Below are 8186 nucleotides of genomic sequence, written 5' to 3'. Positions count from 1 at the left end.
CTAAAATATCAGCTAATTGCAGATGAAAGGGTAAATTTCTAGACAGTTAGGGGAGGGAAGGAGGAAGGAATAGATGGTCAGCTAGCTCCTCTTGTCACTGTTATAGGAACAAGGAAAAGCGCATCTTATTTCTTGCATGTTCCATGCTGAATGTTTGTCTGAACTTCAGAAGGCCTTTTTTCCTGTATTGCTGCTACAAAACTAGCCAGGGCTGTTATGCTGTTAGCAGTGGTAACTGAGATGCATACAGATTTGTGTCCTGTGCTCCTATCTCTCTCTCAGAGAAGCAGTGTGATTTTGATGCTGACCTAAACCAGCAAAAAACAATATAGATAAATTCCCATACAGCTATAAAGAGCAGTGTGTGACCACAGGCTCCATCTTCATTTTCATTTTAGGTTGGGAACAGAGAGTATTTTTAGTGCATTGTATTTATTGCTGACTGTGCTTTGTGACTTCCTTTCTAGGGTAGTGGTCATCAGATGGAAATGTCTTTGTTTTCAAACAAAGTTTACAGTTTAGCAGTTGCACTTAATCAGCTGTAATATGATACATCTGTGTCCTGTAGGATGCAGTGTTCCCTGTATTTGCATAGAAAGTATGGTGCCTGCAGGGAAGTCCAGCCTTTTTTAGGGTGGTTCTGTAATGATGAAGATACTTTGGCTCTCTGGAGTCTGCCATGTCCAGCCAGGAATCCGTAGCAGAAAGGCAGGAAGGACTTGGTGCAATGCACCTTCAGAAGCTTTTTGAGCATCCCAGACAACCTTTTGTTTAGAGAGTACTTTTAAGGAGCTCTGGACTTTTTAAGACTGAATGCTCAGCTGAGGTGAGTTTTCATCTGTCAGCCGCAGGTGCTCCATTAAAGCATGTGCCAGGCATTTGTGTAGGATACTTTGCCACAAGCACTTCACTATGTGGAACAGGAGGCTTAACACCTACCTTCACTGAAATGGAAATTGGTACTGAGAAAGGTTTTAGCTCAAACATTAGATTGTTTTATGTTTTTCGCTGTGGCTATTTAGTGACTAGATGTGATGGCCTAAAGAGATCCCTTTCTGTGTTTGGGAAGGGTAGGTGTGTTGGGGTTCTGATGTTCTTGTTTGCAATCTGGGTAATCTCTGCACAGTTTGCTTGTTAGGCTTTAAAGCCATGCCCCCGATACTGTTCTTGAAATCCCAAACTGAAGACCTGTTTTTCATACATCAGCCTCACTTGCTGGGGGCATCTGTGTCAGTGGTACTGTCTGGCCATGACATCAGCCTTTCCTGGGGATCCTTTACTGACATGCTGGAGTCTTGGGTTGAGCTGGAGGAATGGTATGTTCTGAGGGAGAAAACATTCCTCCGGAGTATTTTGGACAGGGTGGGGTTTTTAATGGGGTGTGTGTTTGTTTGTTTGTTGTTTTGTTTTGGGTTTGTTTTTTTTTTTTAATCTGGTGGTGGAGAATCCAGTAACAGAAGGGTAGAGCATTATAGAGGTCTAGGGGAGCAGATCAAAAGGGTCAGGGAGGGGGGACATAGCCTGCCTCCATCATAAAGAATAATTTGGTGGAGAATTTGGGGGATTTCGCCATCCTTTCATAGAAGTCCAGAACAGAGTAGTTGGGTTGAACACTGTGGCTTCTGCGCTTCTCTTGTTAATGGAGTTTGGCAAAATTCAGAAGAACTGTCTAGGTTGGAAGGAATCAGTAGTCAAAAGTTGCAGCGATGTGGCATGCTCATACCTGGTTTCATACCTTTGATTCTCAAATGCACCCAGCAACAGTCCCTAAGACTCCTAATGCAGCACTGAGGAGCATTTATCCTGTGCCCAGCCCTGCGTTTCTCTGGAGAGCCGAGTGTGGCTGCAGGAGTCATAGTGGTGGGGGAGGCTGTGAAGAGATAGAGGGGGCTAATGCAAGTGTTTCCTGTGTTTTTTCCATACCCACCAGCAAGATGCAGTATAAATAGTATGATTTGCATTCTTCAGAAGCCAAGTTTTAACTCTGTAATGGGGGTTTTAGGCTATTTATTGAAAAAAAGTACTTTATCTCACCCTCTCCCTTCTTGAGTGTGTGTGTATATATATTTTTTTTTAATAACTTGGTCAATAAAAGCAAGGTCAGCTTTTGATGTCTTTCAATTTCTGCTCCAGATGTGTTAACATAATAACGCAATGTTAACTTTAAAGCATTCCTGAAGAAAGTTAATGCCCACTCAGAATACTATTTTTTTCTTTTTAAATCAAAATGTTGGAGCTTAATCCATTCTGCACAAATTCTGCAGGAACTATGCTCTTGGAAACATGCATTTAAAAAAAAAAAAGTTGCATAAGCAACTACAACTTTGTGTCTGTCATGTTGCCATTAGTGCTTCTGCTAAATACTGTATCCAGTGTGCCTTTGTCTATAAACTTAACTTTTAGACATATCAGTGCAGTAGTCAGCAGCATCCTTCAGTTTTGTGAAGTCAGTCACTTGTGTGTTGGGTTTATTTTGCATTTTTAAAGCTGGTGCTGAAGCCTAAGAGGCTGTTCTTTCAAGAAATTAAAATTCAGACATCTTTTTTAAAAAAAAAAAAAACAAAACACCCCACCATAAAACACACAGAAAACAACTAAAGACTGGTTCTGTAGTAAAACAGCTACAGGAATCATAAACCTGCTTTCCTCAATGCTGCAGAACTCCCAGGGCTATTTCCCCTCCCCCACACACATGCTGTGGGCTCAGATCGTTGGATGGGTGGCAAGTTCACGTGTCATGAGAACATATGCATGATCTGGCTAAGTATTTCTCACTCTAACAAATATGAAACATTAGACCTATATCTTACTGCGTAAGGCCCTAGCAGGTGGAAGTTGCTTACTAAATTCTGTTTTTTAGATGATGCTTTGACATCTTCATTGCTGACAGTATTTTAGTTATGTTTTCAAAGTTGAATATAGTTTAAATTCTTGAGCTGCTTCTAATTCTACTAGTTTCATTCTTCTACCCCCTTGGAAGAAGTCATTCCTCTTACGTAAGATCAGGCTTGCTGTTAATATGAAACTTGCACCAAAGTTGAAAATAATAGTTTCTGGCGCTCTGAATTTGTGATATCACGTTTGTGTCACTTGGCCAAGCATGATTTTGTCAGGAATGTAGGAGACACTATAGCAAGCCTTGTAACTTAGTTCAATATATTTTTTATTTCCAGAACTGTTGTTTTTTTGCAGAATGTCAGGTTGTACCTGGAATGAACGGGTTGGAAAACCAGCTGTTAAGGTGCAAGCACAATGGTAGAATTCTAATGCTAGCCCTCTGCTTTGGGTTATGATGGGTTTGAAGCAGGTTCTCAGTCTGCATGTTTACTTTCACACAGTTTTCCTTCATATACAGAAAGAGTGCCAGCAGCTTCTCGGTGAAGTAGGGATGGGAATATTCCCAACAGTCTCATCTGCACCAAAAAGTAGAGGAGACCAGATTTAGCTTGTCATGTATGGCTTAGAGTCCATTGAAAAGAAAGAATAAATTCAGTTTGTCAGTGATAAGATATTGCCTCTCTTTGAAGGCAAACAGTGTGCTGATACTTACAGTGCATCATAGCCTTTGTGTACCCACTGGACTTTCTTTTGCATCTTGGTTTTTACATTTATACACGGTGATGCATGCACAAGTAGAGATTGTCCAGCTATGTGAAAGGGCTGCCTTGTTTTGGATTCTAAGTAAGGAGTATACTTTGGAAAAAACTTCCTTACCATTACTGCCCAAGGCATTAAACAGGTTCAGTACTCAAGGCATTGTATATGCAGCACAGAACTGCCATGCTGCGAACAGGTCATTGGCTTGTGTTTTTAATTTTCTTAACTAAAATGCTACTGCAATATGAAACAAAATTTACCTTGGCAAATCTGCTGAGATCCACATCCACATTCTCTATCCTGTAGTTCAACTTTTCATATTAACTGAGTAGATTGCTGAGAATTTCAAGCAGAATGTGAACAGTCTAATTGCAGAGGATTTTTTTATTTGGGGAGAGGAAAAAGGGTTGTTATTGTTTCATGTGTAAGAATACATTTTCAACTGTGTCCTTTTAGGTAAACAGTCTTAGCAGTCTCCCTCTGTCAGACACATCAAATACAAGTACTGTTCAAGCATCTGTTTTGTGCCGTCAGATGTGTTTGCTTATATGATGCTAATTTCTTGGTCTTCTGTGGGCAAACAGAAGTGTGCACACATGCAAGGAGCTTCAGTGTGTGAACTTAACAGAGTGAGCATGTGTGTGTTCTCTGCTGAATTTAAACTTTCCTTAGACAGTTCTGATATTCTTGAAATAATTGAGTTCTTAGGCAAATTTCCTATTCCTGTTTTAAACCTCAGTGAAACTAGTTTTGTCCCTCAATATACTGCTAATGGGCTGTAGTCAGTTGGAGCTTTGGCATGGTAGTAATAAAATGACAGCTACTTTAGTATTCTGAGCCATTTAGGTGAAGGTAAACATTCCTCTAGAAGGGAAATGGGATAGAGGTGAACTAGAGTTTCTTAACATCAGCTATTGCTTATAATTGATCCCTAACTAGAATATTAATCCCATACTTCCGCAGCAAAGGAGAACCCATTTCACATACTTTTAGGTCCTAAGCTCCTGAAGGCAAAGGAGGGAACCTTAAAGCTTAGAAATAAAATTTTAAAAACGAAGGAGAAAAGGCAAGTCATTTTTTTCGTTTTGCACAGGCTACAAATCAAGTCCAGATGAGCCGCACAGCAGTAGTTTGTCTCTGTATGGAAGCACTTCTCCCTGTGGGTGGATGGGTGAGCTATTACAGAATTTGTATTAGGAATCTGTTTCTAGAAAATGTTATTTATTGTAAATGGTAATGTATTGTAACTGGAACCATTTCTGACCTGAAATTATTACATTTATGTAACTACTAATAAAGTTTTGTCTCTCCTTCTAGTAATTTGTCAGGTACTCTTTTAGACATGGTATTCTGTATTGGAGTCAACACTGAGGTCAGGCTAATAGAGATATGTTGTGTATCATAGCTTATGTCTGTACTCAAACATAAAAAGCAATGCAGTATCTGATCCCTTCCCTTCCCACTGACAAAAGCAAAACAGTATCTTTTTTTCAGAGGTAACATAATTCAGTACATCAGAGAGCACAAGAAAAATTTACTGCAGTTCACAGCACGAGTTTTCATGTGGCGCTTGTCCTTACTTGGTTTAATTGGCTGTGTGTAAGTATTTACCAGCTGTCCTACCAAGTGTGGTGGTTTCACAAGTTTTGTGGCTTATTCTATAGCAAATCCAATACTTGAGTGTTTGTAAGTACAGTAGCTGCTTTGCAGTAATCAGAGGTGGCAGCATGCAATATAACCCAAAATACTGCTATCAGCTAGTGGCAGGTTATGCGGCCTGTTTCTGAACTGGGAAAGAAAAATCCATGCATCAAGTGTGCATGAAGTTTGTGCTAAATCATGATAATAAAAGGTACTATGAGATACAAGTGTTTTTCTGTAAGGAAAAAACATAACACCATAAAAGCAACTTTAACTCGTCCTATGGTGCTACAGTCTACATGGTACCTCTTACATTCATACTTGACTTGCTACAAGGGAATACTGGCTGCTGAACTGATGAGATGATAGTGACCTTTATTGAAAAATGGGATCTGCCTGTTTCTTACTGCACTGTACATTTGGTAACAGCAGTAGTCTCCCCTTTGAGTAGACCGATGCAAGCTTCTAGACTTGTGCAACAGAAGATAATCAGTAGTGATTCCTAAGTAACTTAAGCGAGTTGTGCTAAGTAGCTTCAGCATTCATTGATGAAGTGAATAAACTGCTAAATGCTCCAACCAACTTCTCACATCTTGGAAGGTCCTAGGCAGACAGTTTTGACATTGAAAACACTTTAAACAAGTGCTAAAATTTAACTTGGAGCTTCTGAACACCATACTTACACCTTCTCCTTTAAGATGTCTCAAGCCTTCTGTAAGCAGTAGGGCTAGAACAGTTATACTTATGACTTTGCCAGTTACAGTGGGACAGTTACTTCAATGCCAAGTCAAAGCATGGAGCTTCTTTTAGTTACAGGATTTCCCAACTCCTGACATGTGCATGAACTCCTGACATATGCATGACTGATTTAAAACGGTAGAAACCATTTAAACTGCTGTTTATGTTCTGTGATTTCATCATGAAAGCACACTTAATCATAAAAGCATAAAATGTGTCTAAAAACACTAGTGTCTGGGTAGGCTGCAGAACACTAGTAGCCTGCTTAAAAATTTTCTTGATCTTGCTGACAAGAGATAATGTAGTGCAATCTGCTAGCTAACTGTAAACAGAATTAAGTACTAGAGACATACTTCTCAGTAGCACTCATTGTCTGTCTTCAGTGGTACTGGATCAGCGTTACCAGCATCAAGAGCCTCCCTCACATGTAACTTTGCCAGCTTAGCATACCAATGGACAGGCATTACCTAGAGTGACTTGCCAAAAAAAAAAGGCTTCTGCACAATGGTTGGAGATAATTTCTACCTATTTAAGCTAAAAAAGTTAGTATCTAGTAGAATAGGTAAACATAATTTCTTAAGAGTATTACAGAGGTGACAGGCAGTGGAGGTCAAACAACAGCTGTTTAAAGGGTAACATAAGAAAATTAAATGAAAATTGGCCATGACTAAGTCAGGGTGGAAATCAGAAGACAGTCTCTGAGGCTTCAAAACTGTATTAACTAAATAGAAATAAAAAAGCTTCTAAAATCTATTCTAAATATTAATAAATGAATAGTTCTCTACTTCAAGTAATCATATGCTGAAAGCAGGGAAAAGCAGTCTGATCCACAAAGCCTGTATCTTGTGCTAGAATGTTTGATTTGGCATAAAAGACTTGCATGCAAAATGACCGATGGCATATTAGTATGTTAGTCTCATTTATTTGATTTAGATTCAAGGGACTGTAATTGGGGTAACCAAAACCTTACACCTCATAAAGTGTCTTCTTTCCAGTGCTAAAGTTGGTAGAACAAAACAATTCTATGCAAATCTTAGACTGAACTTAATGTGGCTGCTGTCAGTTTGTCAATTCAACATTCAATAAGGTAACAAATCACAAAATCCAGTGCTTTCACAGAAGTTATTTATTAACTGAAAACACTTTTCCATCACAGTTTTAATACCCAGAAATTGCTAAACTATTCACAAATGTAATCAACATAACTGAGGTGTGAGAATTCAAGTATACCTTTTGTTGAAGAATCACAGCTTTTGCTATGAAGACAACTTTAAGATTATTCTGTGCTTAACTGATGTAGACCTTACACAAAGATACTATGCTGGAATCCAACCACAATCCAATCTAGACAAAGGTACTTTTAAAGTTTATTACATACCTTACCTTTAATTATGGTTTGTGCTTGTTATCAGGCATAGTAAAAGGTATTATTTGCTAGAAAAAAATGGTAAACATTAATTTTAACAGTGCTATTGTCAGAAATGTCATCCAGTTTTTAAATGCACCAATGCATCAGATCAGTAACTTTGCAGTGAATAGAGCAGCAGGTTAAAAAATTTTTCAACTGCACTGTCATACATCAGTAAAGGAGAAAACTTTAATTTTGACCTTATACTGCAGTTCACAAGCAGACACATTTTAAGTCTGTGCAATTTCAGCAGCAGATACTCTACCCGTGTACAATACTTGTAAATGTGCCTGTATCACTGTATTGTGGTACCCAGGCACCAAGTTATGACCACCTTCTACCTAGTTACTCTTTCCAATAAGGAATAAACATGTACTGTCAGCCAAGGCTGGCAAACAGCTTCCTCTTCCACAACAGTGTATTCCCCAAATGAAGGCAGCCTGTATGCTCAATAGTGTAAGTTTAGAAATTGGCTATAAGAAAGTTTCTTGCAACTAGTGTAGAAATAGGCCATCTTTTTTTTTTGTTCTTGACAACAAGCACATATGCTGCAACTGATAACAGTATTAAGTTCTCAGTATCTTAACTGTGCATTTTTTGGTGCATTGGAAATGACTGGAAGGGCAGTAAGGTGTCCTTTAAATGCCCTCTGATTGGCACGATGCACATACACTCTACTGACAAATAATGTGTTCCAGACCCATCTGGTCTCAAGTGTCACACAAATATAACCATAAAAAATATTTAGAAATAATAAGTAGCAGTCAATGCTACCTTATGTGCGCTTTAAAAAACCCCCCGT

The sequence above is a fragment of the Phaethon lepturus genome, unplaced genomic scaffold (genome assembly GCF_000687285.1).
Source record: "Phaethon lepturus isolate BGI_N335 unplaced genomic scaffold, ASM68728v1 Scaffold41037, whole genome shotgun sequence".
Lineage (NCBI taxonomy): Eukaryota > Metazoa > Chordata > Aves > Phaethontiformes > Phaethontidae > Phaethon > Phaethon lepturus.
The sequence above is the reverse complement of the archived record's forward strand: the minus strand, read 5'-3'. Positions refer to the sequence as shown.